The sequence below is a fragment of the Sturnira hondurensis genome, unplaced genomic scaffold, assembly GCF_014824575.4.
Source record: "Sturnira hondurensis isolate 20B ecotype Veracruz unplaced genomic scaffold, ASM1482457v3 Scaffold0005220, whole genome shotgun sequence".
NCBI lineage: Eukaryota > Metazoa > Chordata > Mammalia > Chiroptera > Phyllostomidae > Sturnira > Sturnira hondurensis.
The window spans coordinates 7,348,666-7,372,530 of NW_028077851.1; the positions used below are offsets into that span (position 1 = coordinate 7,348,666).

At 44.1% G+C, this 23,865-nt stretch overlaps 1 long non-coding RNA gene across 4 annotated transcripts in view; it reads left to right on the forward strand.

The window, feature by feature from the left end:
- LOC118987230 (uncharacterized) overlaps positions 1-23,865 on the forward strand; it is a 177,640-nt gene that overhangs the window by 39,749 nt on the left and 114,026 nt on the right. The window lies entirely within an intron of this gene.

Genomic DNA, 23,865 nt, shown 5'->3' on the forward strand with positions numbered 1-23,865 from the left:
TTCTTCTAAACTCTCAGATGGGGCAATGTATCTCTTTTCCCAGCTGGAGTATTTGTGAGCTGTCTCAGAAAGAAACAACTCAATATGCAAATCTTTAAGCCTTTGTAACGGGAGGAAGTCTATTTGAGGCCACTCTGTGATGAGGAAGCAGAAAGACTTGAAAATGCATTTTTCACATAGGTTTTGTGAACTAACCAAAGCACTCAGGGTGAATATGGTCACTTCAGGGTTTTGTTTTTTTTTTTTTTCAACAAGATGTTATCTTCAAAGACCACAGGAAATATTTATGCAAATTTAAAGGCTATTTCTCAAGAGTTCATAAAATAGATATAAAAATGTAGATATTTGGTTTCTAACGACTCAAGGCCTGACCCCTCCCACCCCCAATACTGTACTCCACCCTCCCATTATGTGAATTGGCCAACAAATAATAATAATGCTTACTAACAAATATTGGACTGTCTTTTTTTTTCAAAGATTTTATTTATTTATCTTTTAGAGGGGAAGGGAAGGAGAGAAGGAGAGAAGTATCAATGTATGGTTGCCTCTCATGAGTCCCCTGCTGGGAACTGGCCTAGCAACCCAGGCATGTGCCCTGACAGGGAATCGAACTGCAATCGTGTGGTTCGCAGGCCCGCGCTCAATCCACTGAGCTACACCAGCCAGGGCTGGACTGTCTTTTTATACGTTCACTTTCATTGCTCTCACTGAGAACTGCCTCAAAGAAATGTACCACATGGATTAGTAACCAAACAGAGCGAGAAACGGATGGATAGGCGAGTGCAGCAAAATGTCAATGGTGAAATCTAAGTGGTGGGAACGTGAGTGATTCTATAACACTCCTTTCACTATGCATTATGTGTCCACATTTTAATAGTAAAATGCTAGGAAAAATCTACTACTCATTTTGAAAATGTCTGGAAATCTAAGATTGACTGGGAATATCCATCCACGCTCTCTCGCCTGAATCAGTGGTTTCAGTTCCAATGGCCAATCAAACTTTGCTCATTTATCAGAGAGGGCTGGTAGTGCAGGAAATGGACGCTCCTCTGCCAGTACTCCTCTAGATGACTGTGTGGTTCATGTTCATGTACATTTCAGAATTTTCTCCGATTCTTAGACCGTTGGCAAAAGTTTTCACTCGAATGCAGTGGTAAATTTCAGGCTCTGGCTGTTTAAGAACAAATGCAAGCATTCATTGCCTTCAGAAAGCTCTCTCATCCACTCCCCCTCCCCCACTAATGCCCTTGTTTGGTGCTCTCTGTGCAAATGCTATCAGGGCCTTCTCCGTGGGGTTTCCAGGAGTCTCTTTAACTAGATTATAATTCCCTGCAGGGCATAACAGAGTGGGCCAGTTTTGCTTCTCCAGCACTTGCTGCCACAGCTGCCTCAACAAATGCTGCCTTCGTCTGCGTGTGAATGACCGCTGTGTATACACACGGAGACCTAGGCTATGGCCTTCTCGTCAAACTGCAAAGTCAACCTGCCTGGGCCTGGGAATCATGCATATGCTTAGAGCACAGGTCCCCAGGGCTGGCATCCTTCCCCTGGAGTCACTGGGGCATCCCAAAGCATTCTACTGCCTCCGCCCTACCCACAGATGAACTGCGCTGGGAGGTGGGTGGCCTGGGCCTCAGGACATGCACATCTCCCCCGTGCTAGAAAGGCACAGGCAGCACTGAGAACACCTGCACTGGGGCATTAGAGGTGAGCAGGTAGTGTCCAGGGCAGAAGCTTATTATCTAAGTCAGTGGTTCTCAACTGGGGCTGATCTTGCCTTTCAGGGGGAAGGTTGGCAGTGTCTAGAGGCTGGTTTGATTGTCCCATCTGGGAATGGGAGCATCTACTACGTGGAGACCACAGAGGATGGTAATCACCCTACAGTGCACAGGACAGCCCCCACCTCAAAGATTCTCTGGCTTCATGTTGGTAGGGCTGGTCTGTGGTAACTGTGTGATTAGCCTCCCGGAATGACTGATGATCTAGAATAACCCTCATCGCTCACTGAATTTCTACTCCCGTCAGGGTGGACTCCGCTTCCCATTCAAGCTACAAACCTAAACTAGCTGACTGCCCCTCCATCCTCAGTATGGGCCTCGTTTCAGGAAGGTTTGTTGGATACATTTATGAGCAGAAGTAACTCCACTTCATAGCTATACCTGAAAACGTGGAGGTTTCAGTGAAAAGGAAACAGTTTTGTTTCTGCCTTCATTCTGTAGAGGGAATCAAAGTTAATAGCCTATGGTCAGGTTAGCAGTTCACAAGAAAGGGTGAGGCTGCCAGAAAATAAAAATCACACGGTTTCCTGTTTTTGAAGATGGATTTCAACAATGTCACTGAGACCTTCAAAGACAAAACTGGTTGTTTGCCAGAGCCACACCAGCTCCAAGTAAGTGCCATTGTGCGCTTTATTGTTTGACGCTGAGGGGGTCAAAACATGCTCTCCATTGTGTTCCCCTCTCCGCTCCCCTCTCCTGTTCTTTTTTGTTGCTGTTGTTATGCTATTAAGATTCCTGCTGAAAATTCAGTTAAAATTCACAATTTCCTCTTTGTTGAGCCAAGTGACTAATTATAGAGAAATTAGAAATGGTTTGCAACACTAGGGTATCTTTTGAGTTTGCAATTGGCCACACAAATTGGGGAACAATACTTTTGAGAAAGAAAAAATATTTGTACTGATTTGATTTCTTGGCATCAAAATTCCTCCCATTCACTCCATTTGGACATGAAAATGTGCTTCTCAGTGGTTCTATAATCTAGTTCCCCTACCCTCTCCTTCCTGCTCATCCTCTCATACATCTCCCCCACTCTATTTATTTATTTAAAAGAGTTTATTTATTTACTTTTAGAGAGAAGAAAAGGGAGGGAGAAAGAGAGGGAAAGAAACAGCAATGTGCAGTTGCCTCTTGCGCACCCCCTACTGGGGACCTGGCCCACAACCCAGGCATGAACCCTGACTGGGAATCGAACAAGCGACTCTGTAGTTCACAGGTCGGTGTTCAGCCCACTGAGCGACACCAGCCAGGGCTAAATAAGTAATATTTTTTTAAATGAAAGAAAGCACAAGATAAATGCTTAAGCTTGCAATGTAGAAAACTAGTGCGAATTTACTTATTTGGCATGTAGATGCAGGCTACTAAGCCTTGTCACTAGGATTACAAATACTTATGCAAACCTTTTCCTTAAATTAATTATTATTCCTCAGAACTCACGCCATTCTAAGTGTCCATTGAATGGTCTTTCTGTAATGATATAGGCCATTAGAATGGTTATTTGTCAAATATAGAATCCAGCTTTGGATAACTGAAGCAAAAAAAAGGAATTAATGAGAAGGACACGGTCGTTCATACAATCATCGGAAAAATGAGAGATCAGGCTTGGAAAATAAACAAGAACCCACAGCGGGCCTGATGGCCAAAGAAAAGGCTGAGGTCATGCTGTGCTCTGGTTAGGGGCTCACTGCTGCCGCCACTTCTCCTGGGCTTCCCCAAACCTGCAGGCTCCTGAGTCCACCACTGCCTCCAAGCGTATCTCATGCCAGCTTCTCTCAAGACTCAAAGTCCAGGTGCAACTTTCTGATGGGCTGAGCCTAGATCATGTGCTCAAGTCCCAGTCCCAGAGAAGGTGGGAGAGGTAATTATCTGATATGTTTGGCTTTCCCCTTGGGAAATCTCCTACCAAGACCCAAACAATAGGGAATTGTTTCTAAACAGAGAGTTCAATGCTTCATAACCCAGAGGGGGGGGCTCTGGGAGAGAGGGAGAGAGAGAGAGAGAGGGAGAAATGAGAACTGATCACCACCATGAGGTCTCCACTTCTGTTTTTGGAATGACATTATGATTTATGTATGATTATCTTTATTGTGCGTCCTTAAAAACAACATGTTAGCTCCTTGTAATCTCATCTATCCCCCATCCCTTGGCTGTTGCTACTATTTTGTTGTTGTTTTTAATGTTGTATTTATTTATTTTTAGAGAGAGGGGAAGGGAAGGAGAAAGAGAGGGAGAGAAATATCAATGTATGGTTGCCTCTCATGCATCCCCTGCTGGGAACTGGCCCGCAACCCAGGCATGTGCTCTGACTGGGAATCGAACCGGCAACCTTCTGCTTCACAGGCCCGTGCTCAATCCACTGAGCTACACCAGCCAGGGCTGTTGCTACTGTTTTTAATGATTCTCTGCAACAGCAATAATGCTTCATAGTCACCTAGTGCTGTGGCTTTCAGAATGCTTTCACATATAGGGTAACATTTCATTAAAGAATCTCTTTGTAGTAGGAATTACTTCTCCTATCGCATTTACCTTTTTTGACATATCTTTTTGTTAATCCCCTCCCTGTCCAAACAGTAACGTCACCATTCCCACTTGCTTCCTTAGCAACATCCAAGAGTTCCATATTAAACACTGGAATGAAGACTGAGCTTTTTTCTCCTTGAGGTTCCTGCCCATCATGCTGCTGCCAGCACCACAGATCATTCCTCCAGGCAGCAGGGTCCCTCCTGCCCAACCCTGGGTCTTCAGGCATCCATTATTCATTGTCCTCAGTGGAAATACATCTTTGAATTTTGAGTGAAAAAATTCCTATATTTGTATTAATTTTCTTAGTATTCCAGAAATGTGCTAGTAGCAGATTACTTTCTGTAGTTTCATAGTTTGCACTTTTTTTTAAGAGACAGGGGAAGGAAGGGAGAAAGGCAGGGAGAGAAACATTGGAAGCATCAATGGGCAAGAGATATATCAATGGGTTGCACCTTGCATGCTCCCTGCTGGGGACCTGGCCCACAACCCAGGCATGTGCGCTGAGTGGGAATTGAACTGGCCACCTTCTGTTTTGCAGACTGATACTCAATCCACTGAGCCACACCAGCCAGGGCTGCACATCTCTTTTGTGAAAAAAACTGAAATGGAATAAAAATACTTCAGTGAATTCTATCAAAACTTACATTAATCTAGCTCTGTGTTTTTTTGAAAAGTAGAGAAGATCTCTGGGCCTTATCTGAAAAGCTAATTGTTGGACCAGATGATCCGTGATTTCTTCTTTGATAGTCATCTCCTACGTATTTAAAAAATTCCACAAGCAGAGGAGGGAACTGACAGAGAAGGGGACTCATGGGAACATCACAAAATGAAACTCCCTCTCTTACTGGTTTTATCTGAAAATGACAATCATAATTGATCTTGTTGGAGTAGCTTGGGGATAGATGAGTTCACCAACACCTGGTGTGTTAATGTTATGAGCTACTTTAAGAACTTTATACAAATCTCCTGGAGATCTTTTGACAATAGCAACCCTAAGCATGAAGGGCCCAAGTCTCATTCTCGGCACCTCAATTTTTATTAAAGTATAATAGTAATTATTATTTTCAGGTATGATAATGGCATTGTGTTTATTTGTGTCTTTAAAAAGTCTTTATCTTTTCAAACAGGACTTACGTAGCTCAGCATTTTGGGAGAATTCTTTGTTAGGGTGGGGGATGCTATCCCTCCGTTGTAGGAGATTCAGCAGCATCCCTGGTTTCTACCTACTAGATGCCAATAGCACCCCTTTGCCAGTTGTGACAACCAGACGGGTCTCCAGACATTGCCAGATGTCCCCGTGGCAGGGGTGAAGGGGTGGGCAACTTCACCCCCCTGTTGAGAAGCACTGTTTTAGAAATATGTACTGAAATGTTTTTGGATGCTCTGACATGACTTCCGGCTGGGGGTGGGGGTTGTGGTGGAGGACCTGGAAATGGAAAGGTGGGCCAGGGGCTGATGGTTGTTGGGGCTGGTGATGGTTTCTGGCGCTTCGTTACGGCATCCTACTTTTCTCTATGTCAAAATTCTCTAAAATAAAAGCACACACACAAACCCCATGCATCAGTGGCATCGATTTAAAATCCATTCCCAATCTCAAGCCCACAGAGGGTCTTGCTTTGGAGAGAGCACAAACAGCTGAAAATAGAGGAAGCAGAGTACTATTTACGCTCTGGACTAGGTGCTATTGACCATTTTTGGAGACATACTAGGTTATGAATGGTTCAAGTCAGCTGCTAACCAGCATCGCCACTGTGATTGGGCCGCTGTGGTTGTCTGTTCACTGGTCATCTGGACCAGCTTTAGCCCAATTCAAGATGGGGACTCTATGACTTGTGGAAGCCTCTCATGTTGCTGGTGGCCAGCATGCTCCTTATTTGGGCCATCTGCATCAGTGCAGCCCTATCTCAGTCCCACCACCTGGTGACAGCATCAGGTCCCTTATTATAGTCTCATGGGCCTGGACATGCCCAGTGAGAAGGAGGCGGGGGAAAGCTGAGCCTGGCTGGAAATAGAGGAACGCCAGCAGGGTCCAATTAATAATGCATCATTATCTGTTTGGCCTTAGCTTTTCATAGCCTGAGAAACGTAACCAAAATTGAGCTTGAGGCTGGGCAGAGCAACTCGTAGAATCTTTATTCTGAGGCTGAGATCTGGGGTCATCCAGAACAGAGCAGGAGTAATTTAAAGATTGCATTCGGAGATGACGATGCGTGGGTGGTGGAGCGGACCCTGGGCAGATTGGCAGTAGCACATCGCAGTGATTCTTTTCCATGTCCAGGGAAAACACTCAGGGCTGTCTAGGGAAACTGGTGATTCATAATTCCCATCGGCAGAGAAAAGTGTGGCTGTCTCTGATTTGGAAGAGTCCAGAGTTACTTCCAGTCTCGCGTGTGTGGCTGAGATACAACTGGCGCTGGAATTGACTTCTGACTGCACCACGTAGGATCCATGCTCGCCTTAGTAAAGCAAGTGACACCTCAGTTTCCTCATCTGTAAATCCAGGGCAATAATTGTGCCCCTCCTAGGATCGTGGTGAAAATGACCCGAGTCTGTGTCCTAGAGGGTTTTGCAGTAGTGCCCGGCACAGAGTAAATAGTACATATTGGTGACTATCAGTGAGAACTAGCCTTATCTTGCCAGACAGAGCGAACAACCTCTAGGCCAGACGATTTGAGCATCCGGGAGAAGAGGCCCCTTCATAAAATGTAAAGTAATCACCAAGTACTATTCCTTTGGGTTAACAAACTGCTTGCTTGGCCCATTTTGCCAAGGGTTAGCGCATAGCGTGGGGGGTTATTCATCAAATGCTCTTTCCCCGCCCTTTGATGAAGCTGTTCTGAGGGGATGGGAATTTGAATGTGGTGAGAGTGGGAGGAGTAAGGGGAAGTCTGGATTCTGGACACTCTGCCCGTGATGGAAGCTGGGCGGGTACTTCCGGGAAGGTCTGAGCTCCAGAAGACTGAGGGTAGGGGTGGTGGGTGATGGGTGAATGTCTCCAAAGGGTGATATGCTGTGTCAGCATTATTTCTGAGCTAAGAACCTCCTGAATTAAAGTGACCGTGTTACATTGAATGTGCCCAGATCAAAGGGATTGAACTATTCATTCACATTCATCCTTTGTGCTATTAATGTGTTAAAGGCTCACAGAAAGTCTGCCCCTTTGAGATATTTGTAATTATTTCTTTCAACTCCCTCTCCCAGATGGCGTGCAGACCCTTTCTGGTGTCATTTCAAATCTGGAAGTGAATCTGGTAGCTCTATTTGTTGCCAGAATTTTTTTGGTAAATGAGGTTATCAGAAATTCAAATACTCCACATTTACATGTTATTTATTCTGTCTTTGATGTGTTTTTTTTCCCCCAGCAAGCAAATTCTTCTGGCTTTTGTACAAATACTGCTCCAAATCACAACAGGGGCTTCTCCCTCCCTTCCAAGGGCGGCCCAACCATCAGCCCCTTGGTCTGCACGTTCTGGGCACTCAGTGAACAGTTTCACCACTCAGAACCCGACTCCCAGGGTGCTCCGCAGACCTCTGGTATCAGAAGCCCCCAAAGTGGGAATTAAACTTGCAGCTTCCTGGCTGAACTCCAGATTTTCTAAATCTGAATTTCAAAGAGTGGAGCCCAGGAAACTGTATTTTTACCAGTCAACCCAAGGGGTTTTGATGCCTACTGAAGCTGGGGAACTGGGGCCTCCCACCTTAAGGCCAGGGGCTGCCCCTCCCCCATAGCGGATTCTCCAGTGTCCTTATCCTCTGCTTCAAGCACCCAGCAAGCTCCCTCTCCAGATTGGCTTCCCACAGGGTGTCATCCAGGGTGCTCTTCTAGGAAGACCGATTGTTTGTATGACTTGTGTGGGAAGGTCAAGGGTTCTATCCTGAGCCCCACGCGAAAAATTTGGCATGAGTCATCCACGGAAAAGGTGAAAAGGTCTCCTGGCCTGAGCAACTTTGTGAGTCTGGCTATGCGGACCCATGCTCTTGGTTCAAGGAGTATTTGCAGAATAAGACAGATGAGTTATTGCTGTGAACATAGTGAGGTTGGTCACTTTGATTATCTACCCGTGTGCAGTGACTAGCCCTGAGGGAAGCACAGCCCGTGTGTCCTCCACACTGCCAGCCACTCAGGCCTGACCCAGGCTTCGGTCGTCACTCTTGTTTTCTGAATAATTCCAAAAAGATTGGTTATCTGATTGCTTGGGCCAGTGAAAATGAGAAGCAGCTGACTAGAAGCAATTTGTAAGAGCAACAGGAATATGCAGACACAGGCACTGGGACAGAGACCAAAATAAAAAAGATGGAATTGAGAATTCTGGAAAATTTCATTATGTAGAACTCATCATTCCAGGATGATGATATATAATTTAGGTGGGAATGTAATAACCCCTGTAAAAAATGAGCACTCCCAAGTTAAAGATTTTAAGAATCTTTTAGTAATTAAAAAAATGTAGGCCACCCTGGCTGGTGTAGCTCAGTGGACTGAGTGCTGGCCTGGGAACCAAAGGGGTGCCAATTCGATTCCCAGTCAGGGCACATGCTGGCCAGGTCCCCAGGGGGGGCACGTGAGAGGCAACCACACATTGATGTTTCTCTCCCTCTCTTTCTCCCTTCCTCCCTTCCTCTCTCTCTAAAAATAAATAAATCAAATCTTTTAAAAATGTAGGCCATTGGTGATCAAGTATAATGTTGAGTACTTAGGGCTGGAGAAGTAGGGCTAATGAAGGGTAAAAAGGCCTTACACAGGCCGTGGAATAGAGTCAGTAATGCTCTGGGGGCTGGGACTAGATCCCAAAGACATCTCCCTGATTTTATAGGGTTTATTTCATAAAAGGAAAATGACAGCCTCAAAAACCTACAGTGAGCCTCTCTCCTTCACTTCAGTTGACCTAAATTTCTTATAGTTTTGGACAATTACCAAAGCATTGCATTAGCAAAACGCTTCCCGCTACTCTATGGACATTGAAGCTGGAAATACAATACTCAAGTAATTAGAATCAGGGTTGTTTTTTAAAAATACTTTATTTATTTATATTTTTTAGAGAGAGGGGAAGGGAAGGAGAAAGAGTGGGAGAGAAACATCAATGTGCGGTTGCCTCTCACGTATCCCCTACTGGGGACCTGGCCTGCAACCCAGGCATATGTCCTGACTGGGAGTCAAAACGACGACCCTTTGCTTCACAGGCCTGTGCTCAATCCACTGAGCTACACCAGCCAGAGCTAGAATCACTGTTTTTTTTTTTATACAAGTAGAAGTGATAGCTCAGGTGTTTCTCTGCATATAGGGAAGAAAGAAAATCAAGTCGTGCCATAGTTCTGTACGTGTTAGCTGATTTCAAAGAATTGCAACAATGCCACCACAAGATTTGCAAATTCTCAAATGAACTTGAATGCTATTGTACTTAGTTGTGTAACCCTTATATCTGAGGTTGTGCTAAAAGAATCAACTTAGTGTTTGTGGATATCTGAAGAAACGCGCTAAATACTTCAGGTAATAATGTTGTGTTAGATAGTGTAGTACATCTATGTGATTTCTGTCTCAAGAGGGAAAATATGCAAAGGTGAAAAACGTGGTATAAGGGCTGGGGAAATTGTTAGCAATGACCAGCCAGGTGAGTTTACGTTTTCAATCCTCAGTAGGAAGTTGTAAATTTATCTCACACTGATGAACTCTGAAGAGGCCCCCAAACATCTGTTCCTTTGAGTTGGTCTATTTCTTGAGCCAGTACTCCCCGCGGGCAAGATAGGAACCTTCCCAATGTGGCGGATTGTCCATTTGCTAAACTGAGAATATATATTGCTCACCATAGTGCAGCATCTTGCCAAGGTTAATGATGATGACACATGACCCTACACGTCCAAATACAATTTCTGAGAGGACTGACAACTTCTGAACAGAATATTAGGCTCTTAGATCAGGAAGAAACTTCTTCAGTTGCGCAGCACCATCTGCATTTTGAGGGGATAGGTCCGAGGGGTTAGGTGGCTTCGCCTCATCGTTCCATGTGTTTTCCATGGTGCATAATAATGGTCACGTTGTGTTCTTCTCAGTTCTGGGACTTCCATTCAAGGCAGGGGCTGTATCTTAATCATCTTGGTGAAGCTGTGTCCTCGCAGAGTGCCGGGAACATAGCGGATGTTTGCTGTTTATTAGAAAGGTTGCTGAAGCAAAGCTACAACATCAGAAAGGGTGTGACCCTGGTCACCGGACTCCCGGCCAGCCTTGCTTTAAGTCTCCGCTCTGTAAATGTTCTTCACAAATATGTCAGTTCGGAACATTCTGCACTCACCAAGGGATTTGTCTCAGCTGCTTCAGACTGGAGCGAAATGTTTAAATTCCTTTTCTGAAAGCCCTGACCCCGTAGTCCCAAAGAACTTGGCCAAGCCTGCACACAAATGACTTGTATCTTTGGGGCTCTTGCTCCCTGCTGTGGCTCCCTTAGGGACTGTGACCTTGAACTGGTCATCTCTGTGCCACAGGAGGGTAGTACAGTGCCTAGTGCACATGAGTGCTTCTGTGGATGTAAGTTAGCATTACGTGATGCTCGCTGACCACTCATTAATCCTCACCGTGGCCCTTATTACTGTTATCCTGGTTTTACAGATGGGGAAACAGGTAGAGAGAAGTTGGAAACCTAATCTGAGGCCACACAGCCAGTAATTAGAGGATTTAGGATTTGAACCAAGGGAAACCGGCTCCAGGGCTGCCCATTTTAGAAAGTCCCCAAGTTTTGGTCTCAGGTCTCCTTTGCACTCTTAGAATTTATCAAGGACTTCAAAAGGTTTTTCTTTTTGTGGGCCAAATCTCTCAAAATTTACCAGAGTAGCAATGAAGCCTGAGAAATTTGAAAATATGTCCTTATTAACTTATTTAAATATGACAATAAGACCATTGCATGTTAACGTGATATATTTTTATTAAAAAGGACTGTATTTTCCTAAACCCAAAACATGTAACCAGAAGAGTGACAATGCTTTTATATCACTGCAAATCTCTCTAATGACGGATGTAATAGAACCCAGCTGGGTTCATTCATGTTCTCTGTGTCATCTGCTGACATCTGTCCTATGGCCTCTGGGAAACTCCACTGGAGCTTGCAAGAGAATGAGACAGAACAAGGCACATGACGCCTTGGGTTTCAGCAACCCTCAGGGCTCAGTCTGGCTGTAATTTGGACCAAGTATCACTCCCTCTCAGCATCAGCCCTGGGGTGGACTGGGGGTCAAAAAGGCGAGCCTCTGCCTCCCAGAGGCCCTGGTGCTGCACAGATGACCGATGTGTGATGCATCCTCCTCTAACCTGGCACCTCCTGTGGTGGGACTGTGGCCCCATAAGACAAATTCATGTGCTGTCCCCTTGTGTTCCACATGCTTTTCTGCATCTGTGCCCCTGCTTTTGCTGACCCCTCTTCCTGCTATGCTGTCCTGGACTTAAGCCCCCATTCTTGGCCGTCACACTTCCCCAAACAGAGCTCCATGGAGGCCGTCCCCACACTGTATCACATGTCTACCCCGGGCTGAGCACTCTCCAGGAGCAGGGATTTAGAATTTCATCCTCTTCTCATTGTCAGTGAGCGCCGAGGGCAGAATTGTGGAGCAAAGTCCTGGGGAATAGGGGTGGGAGAGATCAATTTGCCCCGAAGATCAAAGGAAACCTTGGGATCAAGTCCCCTGGGAGAAAGGGGGTCAGACCAGTTCCAGTGGGAGGCAGGCGGGATGGAAGGGCCATCCTCTTGTTTGCAACAGCTTGAGCCAAGGCAGAGGGGCACCTTCTGCAGGAACAGAGAGATGATCGATGTGGTCCGAGGGTCCGTGGTGAAGTGGCTCGTGGAAGACGGAGCTGGGAATGTGAGAGAAGGCACAATGTCACCTGCATACAGCAGTCGCTTGGAGGACAGGAACTCATCTGATCTTGCCCTTGTGAGTTTCAGAACAGCAGGACCGTTGGTGACACTGAGGCCTGGCTCAGTGCAGGGAGTGAGTTCTCAGGCCTTTTAGGGGAGATGGAAGTGCTTCTCCTGAGCAGCAGCCACAGACATAGCATTCAGGAGCCTTCTGGTCCCTGACTGGCTGCTAGGCTGATCACGTGGAAGCGAGGTTTTATGTAGAAGAAAGCTCACAGCCAGTGGACTGGTAAGTCTATTCTCAAGGATGGGTGCCACAGTGCTCATATAAATAACAAAGAAGCAGAGTGCTTAAGGAGGCAGAAGGTTATTTTTAGTCACCAGCAAGAAATATATTTTCCCCCTTGTACTTCAGCTGCCATTGTAGCAAGTTTTATTTCTCTGGAGAGAGGCAAAGCCAAGAATTTCTTGTTGACATGATTTCCCAGCATGTGCCATATTTTAAAATGCATAAAACATCTTTCTTTGATTTATTTATTCCAGACCTTCAACTTGGCACCACTTAATAAATTACCGTCACAAACTTAGCACCATTTGAAAATGATTCCTATTGTTAAAATGGTGTTCATTGAAGAATTTGGCAGTTCGGAAAAACAGAAAGGGGCAGGAAAAAACTCCCCCTTCTCTTAATTCCAAATGCCAAGGTGCTTAGTCTGAAGTGATGGCCTTCTAAGATGTCTGTTGTAAGTTCCTTCTCTGCCTGTACGCATATGTGCCTTCCACCTCTCTAGACGTGGAACCCAGAGGACTAGGATCTGGGCTGATGTCCTGAATTGCTTGGACCACTAGAAGTCTGCAGACGTGATATGATGCCAATTCCTGGCCTGGACTTCAAAAGGCTGGGCAACTAACTTCCCCTTTCCCTGTGGAAACCAGCTGCCATGTAAAAAAGCTATCTACATAGCAACTCTATGTTGTGAGGAAGCCCAGGCTGGCAATGAGGAGAGGCCACGCAGAGGACAACCAAGGTGTCTGCCATCTTAGAAAGCGTTCCTGGAGCTCCCAGCCTAGTCTAGCCACCAGTTCAGTGCAGTTGAACGAGTGACCTCAGCCCCTGTCACACAGAGCAGAAAACTGCTAAGTTAAGACCAGCCGAAGCACTGAATCACGAGAAATAAGAAATGATTATTGTTTTATAAGACTAAGTGTCACAGAGTTTGTTATTAGGCAGTAAGCAATAACTGAAACACCCTATTATACTTAGAATACTTTCTTAGTGTCTTTTTTTCAAAGCATTTCATACAATAAATGCAATGGATTTCTAGCACTTTTCGTTTCTCCCTGTTATGCCATGAATTTTCTCCCTTCCTCAAAAGTGCTATGAATATGTTTAATCAGCACACACTATGCAGTCGTCGGGAGGTGTTAGCACGCAAGCCAATCAGATACCCCCCTCCCAGAAAGGTACATTTGGGACAAAGTGGCCTAGTCAGTCTTCGTGAGTTGGGTGGCCACCTTTGTGTACTGGGCAAAAAGAAAGAGAAAATCAGTTATAGAGAGAAAGAAGAAAGAAGTGGGCACAGAGTGGGGAGAACGTGGAGACACTGCAGTGCACAAGGAATCTCCCGGGGGTCTGTTGGGATCCCAGTTCTAGTCCTTGTGTGCAGCCCACTGTGGTCCATGAAATACTTGAATGGTTGATTCCAATTAATTCTTCATTTCCTCTTAAACCATTTTGAGAGACTTTGGTTCCTTTCCACCAAAGGACTCTTGAATAAGGTCAATGGTTTTAAAAGAAGAGCCAGAAGGAATATTACCTGGGAGACGTAGGAAGACATTTTTTTTTTTTTTTTTGGAGAATGAAGTTGCCTTTGTAGACTTCAGTTTCCTGATGATGAGTCAGCTCTATAACTTGGAATTGAGCAATTAACAGTTTGTACAGAATAATTCTAGTGATGTATGTTTAGTTTATCTATAGAGAGTCATCATTAAGATCCAGTTCTGGCCCTGGCCAGGTGGCTCAGTGGGTTGGATCATAGTCCTGTGCACTAAAATGTTGCAGATTCGATTCCTGGTCAGGGCATATACATAGTTTGCAGGTTCAATCCTTGGTCGGGTGCATATGGGAGTCAACCAATCAATGTTTCTCACATTGATGTTTCTCCACCCCCCTCTCTCTCTCTGGAATCAATAAACATATCCTCAGGTGAAGATGAAAAAAACCACTTCTGGTGGTGAATTCTGATTCCAAAAAGATTAGAGGCTGTATTAGTCTGTTTGGGCTGCTATAACAAATACCACAGACTGAATGACTTAAACTGCAGAAATTTATTTTCTCATAGATTTAGAGGCTGGGGAGTCCAAGACCAAGATGCCAATTGATTTGGTTCCTGGGGAGAGTGCTCTTCTTGGCTTGCAAAAGACCCCTTTCTTGCTTTATCCTCACACGAGGGGAGGGGCGGGGAAGGGGAGGGGTCAGAGAGAGCAAGACCTCCTCCTTTCCTCATAAGGCCACCAATGCTATCAGATGAGGGTCCCATCCTTATGACTTCATTTAACCTTGATTTCCAAAGTCTTATCTCCAAATATGGTCACATTGTGGTTGGGTCTTCAACATATGAATTTTGGAAAATCCAAAATCCAGTCCATTGCAAAGGCCAAAACCATATGTGCCCCTGAGAAAACAGTGCCAAATTCTCCACTTATAAAATGAGAGCATTAATAACTGCCATCTTGCTATACAGAGGCTAGGATGAAGAATATTGCTTCAGTTTTCTAAAGTTAATTATTGCTTGTGAAATTAAGGATATCTGAATATTGTGTTTGTGTGCATATACATAGATCTATAATTAATATGGTATTTCTAGGCTAAGAGCCCAGAAATCATTTCATGTAAGCATGTACAAATGTACCTTTATGTTTTGATGCCATATTTAATTTCCTTTTAGGCAATTTTCTTCTTGTATAAATTACTTGATGACTGTGTTTTTCCATAAAAGATTATGAGGCATGTTCCAGATTTACTCTCCAGTGTTTTAGAGGTGCGGCAGTCTTGCCAACGTGTGGTCTTGAATGTTCTGCACCCAGCTGGGGATCTGTTAGAACACTGTTCTCTATAGCTACCCTTTTCTGTACAGTATGTACATGTGACTACTGTGCAACTGAAATGTTAAATCCAAGTTCAGAATTCTGTAAGTGTAATATACATACTCAATTTTGAAGGCCTAGTACGAAAGAATATAACATGCCCTGTAATTTCTGGGTTGATTACCTGTTGGAATTATAATATTTTAGATATATTGAGTTAAACAGAATATATAAATTCCCCTATTTCATTATACTTTGTAAAATGTAGTTATGGGCAATTTAAAAATTACATATGTGGTTCATTTCCGTGGCTCGCGTTGTATTGTCCATGGAGAGCACTTCTCTATGGAGTTGAATCCAGCCTTTCATGAATTTGTCAAGGCCCCCAATCAATCGACCGGTGACCTTGAAGCCGTAGAGTATTTTTTCTTAGGACTCTAAGGACCGGAGCGAGCACAGATGGATCAGGGTGCATTTGCCTTTGGTGCCTCCTTTCTCTGTGCCTTTCTCAAATCCTAGGCACCACTTGCTGCTACCTAGGTGTCTATGCAGGGCAATGTATCCAATATGCCCTTCCCAAGACATCTCCCTGAGCCTTACAGTGGCTCATTCTTGTTCTTTTTTTTTTAATGTCCCCCAAGCTAACAACCCTTCAGCCTAGGGACATCACATAGTTATATGGAATGTGAGCTTTAAAAACTTTCCTACAGGAGTGTAAAAGGCAAACTCTCTACGAGCCTGTTAGAGGTGAGGTGATAAAGCTCTCCTATGGGATAATTTCTGGCCAAGTGGCCCAGTAAATGGATGCATTTCCAACAGTTGGGAATTTTTCAAGTCGACTCAGGTAGAGAGCTGGGCTTTTAAAAAAAGTTTCTATAAATTAACCCATAGTGGATAAAAGTTATCTGAGGCTAAAAGAGGTTTGTGAAGCAATTTCCATAACTATAGCATTGTATTTCAGGGAGTTTATGGGAATAGGTAGATCTTTATTAGGAATCACCATTAACATGGTGATTGGCTTTCATGTCATTAACTATCTCATTTCAAGGGTGCAATGAAGTCACACTCTATATTCATCAGAAAATAGCCCTGGCTGGTGTAGCTCAGTGGATTGAGCTCGGGCCTGTGAACCACATGATCGCAGTTCGATTCCCAGTCAGGGCACATGCCTGGGTTGTAGGCCAGTTCCCAGCAGGGAACTCATGAGAGGCAACCATACATTGATATTTCTCTCCTTCTCTCCTTCCCTTCCTCTCTAAAGATAAATAAATAAAATCTTTTAAAAAAGAAAATAATTGCCAAAAAATGTATCATACATACCAGTTTTTCACAGGCAACAGTAATACAAAAGGTGAACATTGAAAGTAACATTTCTTTTGTGTGTATTATCTGAATATTGTACCATGGCAGTTTGGCAGGACTAATTCACAGATTAGCTTATTTGTATCTGACATTGTATGAGCATCAAATTACCCAACTTCCCTATGATTCTTTTAATCTATTCTTCATAATTGGATGTATGCTTCTTGCTACCAAGTTTAGTAGCAAGTGATGGTTGCTTACTGCCTATTGGAAGACTCAACCCATTGAAATAGCATTATCTGTAGATGGGTGTGGTGGATACACCCTAAGGTGACCCCCAGTGAGTCACATCCTTATACAATCCTCTCCCCTTAAATGCCAGGGCAACCCCTATCGTGACTTCAGCCAACAGAATATGGCAAATGTGATGGGATATTACTTCCTTGACTACATCATATGACACTTTTCTTAGTGGACCGAAATGAGAGACTCTCCCTTGCTGCCCTCGCAGAAGTGTGCTGCTATGTACAGAGAGGGCCCGTGAGAGGGACATGTGGTAAGGAACTGTGGGCAGCCTCTTGGAGCTGAGAGTGGCCCTTGCCTGACAGCTAGTATGGAAACAGGGATTCCAGTCCTATAGCCTCAAGAAACTTCTTCACAGAAGAGGTCTCTTTGCTCTAAGAGGCCACAGAGATCAAAGCCCTGCTGACACCTTGATTGCAGCGTTGTGAGACCTTGGCGGAGAACCCAGCCAAGCCATGTCCAGTCTCCTGACCCATGGAAATTGAAAAAATGAATATGTATTCTTTTGAGCCATTTAACCTAAGGGTAGTTTGTTATACAGCCCATAAAACAAAGACAATAGATTTACCATTACTTTCTATGATACAGTATTCATAAATTTATCTTCAACCTGGTTATCCTCAAACTCTTTCTGTGGAGAACATGTCTTAATATTCAATTTATCATGAAAAATACTTTCATAAAATAAAGCAAAAATTATTAGACAAATTAAATAGAAAGGTGCAAAATACAAGCCTGTAGACCAATCTTTTTATAAAGGGAAATAACAATGAGTTAGAAAAAGTAAATAAAAGATACATAAAATGCAAGCCCAAGAGGTTTACTATTAGATTTGGTGGACTTATACTTTCTGTGTCAAATTAGTAGACAAGTCTTCTAATGTTTATTCTCAATGTATATATCTCATTGAGATGGGTAATAAACAGTTTTATAATCAACTAACACAAATAGCTAGTATATATGCCCTGGACATTGTATACAGTCTTTTTCATGAATGACCTTCTGTTCATGCTCCTCAAAACTCTATCAACTTTATGAATCACCTCCCCTCCCCCATTTTGCATGTAAACAAACTAGGATTTGGGGGTTGAAGTAGCTTGCCCAACTTGGTCACAGAGCGGGTTAAGTACAGAAAACATGAATATGAGCTCTAATTAATGCCCCCCTGGTCCACAAACCTACCAAGACCTCCATAGGGAATTTTCTGTGCTCACAGTCCCTAAAACTGAGACCAGTCATTTGTACCAGACTTGAGCTATAGAGTGATGAGACCTGTGGTGATTTCTAGAAGGAAATGAGCCATGCTCTTTCTGATCTCTCTTCTCAAAACGTGGTGGTTCTTAGTAGTAGAGTCAGAGATGCGGAAGAGAAGAAAGCAGGTGTACTGAGGTGATTTACGCTCTGTTTATACCCTGGTATGGCTTTCACTTCCTTCGCTGAAGTTTGTCAGAAGCTTAACAGTAACAGTTCCCATCAGAGTCACTGGGGGGATTTTTACAGCTCCTGATGTGTGGCCCCGTCCTGGGGGATTCTTAGTCTACTTGTCTGCAAGAGCCCGCAATCGGGAGTGTTTCCAAAGCGTTCCTGGTGATTTCATTGTGTAGCCACAGTAGAGGACTGTTTTGTTTTTTAGTTTTGTTTTTAAAGATAAGCGTGAGATTAAATGCAGCTAAGTCACTTCTGCTTCACTTTTTTTTTAATGAAAACATATCTTGGCCTTCAAATACTTTATTTATTTAGATTGTATTTATTTATTTTTAGAGAGAGGGGAAGGGATGGAGAAACAGAGGGAGAGAAACATCCATGTGAGGTTGCCTCTTGCACACCCCCTACTGAAGACCTGGCCCGCGACCCAGGCATGTGCCCTGACTGGGAATTGAACTGGTGACCCTTTGGTTTGTAGCCTGGCACTCAGTCCACTGAGCCACACCAGCCGGGGCTCTGCTTCACTTCTGATGTCCTGTTTCCCATGGCTGTGTGGAAACCACAACAGAAACAGCTTTCTGTCTACGGCGCCCATCTATGGGGAATACCAACCAGGATTAGGGTGGCTCACATACCCATCTTACTTGAAGCTCAGGAAAACTTCTACCAGCAACTTGAACAGTCTCCAGCCCCTGTCAGTTCAGGCCTTCATTAGCTTAGGTCTCATCTATTGTGCAAAAATCACATGTACTTGATTTTAGTGTTTGACATTATCATTTATGGCAAAATTAGTGTTTTTCTTTTAATTTTATTTTTCAATGACAATCTACATTCATCCTCATTGGTGGTTTTTACCTACATTGTAGGAAATGCTACTATCATTTTAGAACTCTCCTAAGCATTTTAGTATTTTTGCATTTTATTTTCTCCAGCCTTGAGTGACTAGAATTATAAATCATTGCAATTTTGCTTTTAAGAATGTTATGTGGTTCCCCCCCCCCATATGATCAATAGATTGGATGCAATAGCAGAGCTAGGGTTGAGACTGTGCTCTGGTGGAATCCAGTCCCGTGAGAAGTTCCTTGAAAGGAATTTCCCAGCCCCTTGCTGCTGAGAGTGTGGTGATCCAGGAGCTGCCATGCTGTTAGTAGCGCTGAGGGTGGGGCTCCGCCCCAGATCTAAATGCAGGGGCAGAATCTGCATTTAACTAGACCCCAGGTGATTCCTATGTAAGTGTAGGAAGAGATGGAGAAGCACCGAATGTTGAGAAGCAACTGCAAATTGTTTCCCTCTTTGGGAGATGAATGATACACAATAGCATATATATGAAGGATTCTGGTATGTCCAATGGCAAAGGAAAGCCTTTACTCCAGATTCTCCCAAATGTACTTGACCATAGAACAACATTTGTTTTCAAGTACCATTTAAAAAAAAACAACTTTTTGTTGAAGTATGACATACGTCAGAATAATGTACAAATTATTGTTGTGTGATCATTCTCCACAAGTCTCTCACTTTTTTGCAAGTCTTGGAACCAGAAGCACCAACTTCATTCATTCTGAACTCTCTTCTCAAGGATGTTTGTAGAGCAAACAGCCTTGGAAGACAGAGAAAGGGTCTTCCCCTGGAGCAAGACCAATCCAGTATAATACAGCCAGTACAATATAATGGAAACAATGTCTCTCTCCGGGGCAAATTGGGTCATGGCACGCTTACTGCCTATTTTAAAAGATTTGGGTTCCTTATGGTCAGGGTTCTTTAATTATAACGCAAACCTGCTGAATGCACAGCGTGCAACTGAGCTCCTCCACACCGTAACATACACATAGTAATATCTCCAGGAACTAGAACTTGACTTTATCATTTGTGATTTGAGCAAGTCATTTATGGGTGGGAAGCTGCTTTTACTCCAATAAAAAGATAATAAAATGATTTATTGTGAGGGCAACCATGAACCCTAATCAGATGTCTATCATCTACCATCTCTGTTTTGTGAGGGGATATGTACTTTGCCAACTGTTAAGATATTTGCGGCTTACAACTTAATTTATCCATCCATTCCTCCCTTCCTTCATTTATTTAAAAAAAAAAAAAAACACTTGCTGAATACCAGTTTTCTTCTTGCCAGGCACTATGTTAGTGGTAGAGATATAATGTTAGAATACAGCGTGAGAAAGATTCTGAGAAAGGCAGGTACAGGTACTCAGAATGGCCGACTCCGATGCCCTAAACTCCACATTAGCCAGTAGTCTCATCCCTCACCCCATCCTCCTCCCTCCAGCTAGCCAGGAGGGTACAACTCTGTTTAGCGGTGTACTTTCCTCTCAGGCAGGCCTGGCAGCTTTGAACCCAGCTGTGCGTGGGGACAGATGTTGGGGAGGCTTTCTCTCTGCCTCCACTACCCCTCCTTCCCCCGGCCCAGCCAGTTCCAGGAATCACAAAGACACACGCTGCTTCTCAGGAGGCTGCTTCTCGGGAGCTCGTGGGAGAGAGGGCTGGTGCAGACAATGACAGATTCTGTGCTTCTTTCCAGCGCTTCCTGGGGAGGAAATCTGAGAGGCGCCCTGCAGAGAAGGGAAGTGCTTCCAGTTTGGGCCTTTGGTCTGGAGATCCGCAGGGCCCCTGCTGCCGCCTTCCCACCCGGACCAGGCGCATAACCCTGGGGAGATGGTGTCACCGGAACACCTCTCCTTTTCCTTAGCAGAATGACTTCTGTGACTCAGAACAGGTTGGCGGATGGAGCAGCAGGGGGCCGGAAGCTCCTTTCAAACCCGGGAAATCATTTCTGATGAAAAATAAAGGTGGATTAACGCAGCGTGGTGTCCTGGACTGGGCCCTGAAATTGAAAAGGGACAGCATCTGTGTCGCTGAGCTTCTTCAGGCAGGGCGGTGCCTGACTCAGAGAAAGTTTTCATCACTCAGGTTCATGTCCCCTCCTCCACCAAATAATTCAAGTGCCTATGACCTGCCAGACATTGCTAGGTGGCAGAGACCAAATAACAATGACATTTTCCTCTCTGGCACAAAGCAGCTAGGAAAACAAAATGGCGGAGCCCAGAGGCAAGTACTTAGTGCCCAGGGAAGCCAAACCCTTTAGAGAGGCCCACCCAGCCCCACAGAATCCGGCCCTGTTATCTCCAGGCCTTGTCCCCTCCTACTTTCCCTGTTGCCTTACTGGGCACACTGGTCTCCCTGTGTGCTGTGTCTCTTACATGCAAGACATGCTGCTACCACTCACTCCCATTGGCACTGGCTGGTCCCTCTGCCTGGGAGACACTTCTCCCCAGTACCCGTGTGGCTCCCTCCCTCCCTCACCTCCTTTATGTCTTTGCTCTGATGTCACCTCTCAAAGATGCTGGTCCTGACCGCCCTATTTTTCATTATACCAGCCCCAAGTGTCAAAGCCATTTATTTTGCTGTACTTATTACTGTCTAACAAAGTATGTTCTTTTACTGATGTATTCTGTTTATTGCTTGTTCTCTTTCTCCCCACCATCAGAACGTAGCTCTGCTAAGAAAGGGATTTTAGCCCTGGCTGGTGTAGCTCAGTGGATTGAGCTCGGGCCTGCGAACCACATGATCGTGGTTCGATTCCCAGTCAGGGCACATGCCTGGGTTGCAGGCCAGTTCCCAGCAGGGAACTCATGAGAGGCAACCATACATTAATATTTCTCTCCTCTCCTTCCCTTCCTCTCTAAAGATAAATAAATAAAATCTTTATATATATACATATATATATATATGTGTGTGTATATATATATATATATATATATATATATATATATGAAAAGGATTTTAGCATGTTTCTGCATGCTGGGCTCAATCTGTGTTGATTTTTTTCAACGTGTCCACAGAATCAAATAATAAGGAATTACACATTTAAGCAAATTCGATTAAGTGGATTCGGAAGGAAATGGCCACAGAAAATGAAGTATCAAATCTAATATTAAACTGCCGTGACAGCTCTTCACTCTCTGCCAATATTTATACTTCGTGGAGGCAGAAGAGCATTTAGGCCGAAGTCAAAACTTTCAGTTCAGAAACTCCTCCCTTGTTCTACTCTCCTCTCTCCTCTATCACGAGTCACTTGAGTTTTGAAATTGAAGGAGATGCTTTTGGGTTGAAAGTGATTAATTATAGAAGGGGCTGCCTGTAAAACATTTTCTACTAGGTGAAGGTGACTTTTAAATTTTTTTTAACGAATACTGTTACCCTCTTATCAGGGTTGATTTGGGTTGTCACAGCTTTTATGGGGGACCCCGGGGAGATATAAAAACCTCTTCTGCAGTTGCAATTATTTATCACATCTGTACTTGATGGTGATGGCGGGAGGGCTAAGGAACAGACAGATTAGTATTTAAAATAAGACAACTGGATTTAATCACAAGGGGAGTGAAAGTCTGAGAAAGAAAAGAGGAAGAAAAGGAACAGAAAAAAGGACAAGGATGTGGAAATAGAGTTCAGGCTGTAATATTTTTGTACACGAGCAGGAAGTTGCTCTCAGAAAGCCCAGCTGCAGACTCTTGCACACAAAAACCTTGCACGAGGAGATGTATGATTAGAAAATAGCATCATGAGCTTGAAGCCATGACATTTTGCAGATGGGCGTCTCCATGAATTTGGATCTAATTGTGATCTGATGCAAAAGTGAAGGAGAAACGCTACCCACCTTCCCTCAGTGTTGGCATTAAAGCTGAAACATGTTTTCAAGAGGCATCTGTTAAAGTCAGCGTGAGGAAGTTGAGTCTCATAGTAGCAGAAGTTATCAGGTGTCTAAGACTGAATGCAGAATTCTGAAGAGAGAGCTTTGAGCATGATGTTAGCTTTGGACACGAAGGGATTTCTCCTCGTCAGCTACCATTCTCCCATGACTTAGGGAAACGATTAAAGAGTCCACATTCCATTGTCGTGACATCTACTTGGACACCCCATTCATATGGATTCAATTTAGGAAAGAAAAACTCAAGAAGCAGAGGGAAGGTGGGATTTTTTGTGAGCGTTGCAATTTCAGAGAATGCAAAAACAGCGTGGCCCCGTATCGGGGAATCTCATGCTGCAGCGTGCTCTCTCTGTTCACAGAGCCACGTAGGAAATGCTGCATTTCTGAGGGCAACTGGCCTGTTCAGGAGCCAGCCAAGACTAACCACATCTTGTAAACAAGAACAGCATTTTGTCTGAGGGTGAAAAGGAATCACTTTTCTTAATTGGTGGAAGGCAAGGTGATACGGATGCCTTCCTTGATTCACTCAACCCTCCTCAAATAATAACACGTGTTAATGTTTCTGCAGGGTGAGTTAGATGGAGAGTTTGTGATGGCATGAAGCAAGAGTCATCATTTAGGATTTTTCCTATGTCCTTGGAGCATAAACCAAGCAAAAAAAAAAAAATCCAAAGAAGTGCCCTCTCCTTAGAGCACTTAGAATGTCTACTGAAACCTGCCTAGGAGACTCCAAACATTGCCCAGCCCAGTATCTAAACCGGGACCAACTTTGCAGGGGCATATTTGGCAATATCTGGAAACATTTTTGGTTTTCACGATTCGGGGCAATAGGTATTGCTACTGTCACCAAACCAATAGAGGACAGGATGCTCCTGAGTAGGAAAGCCCCCAT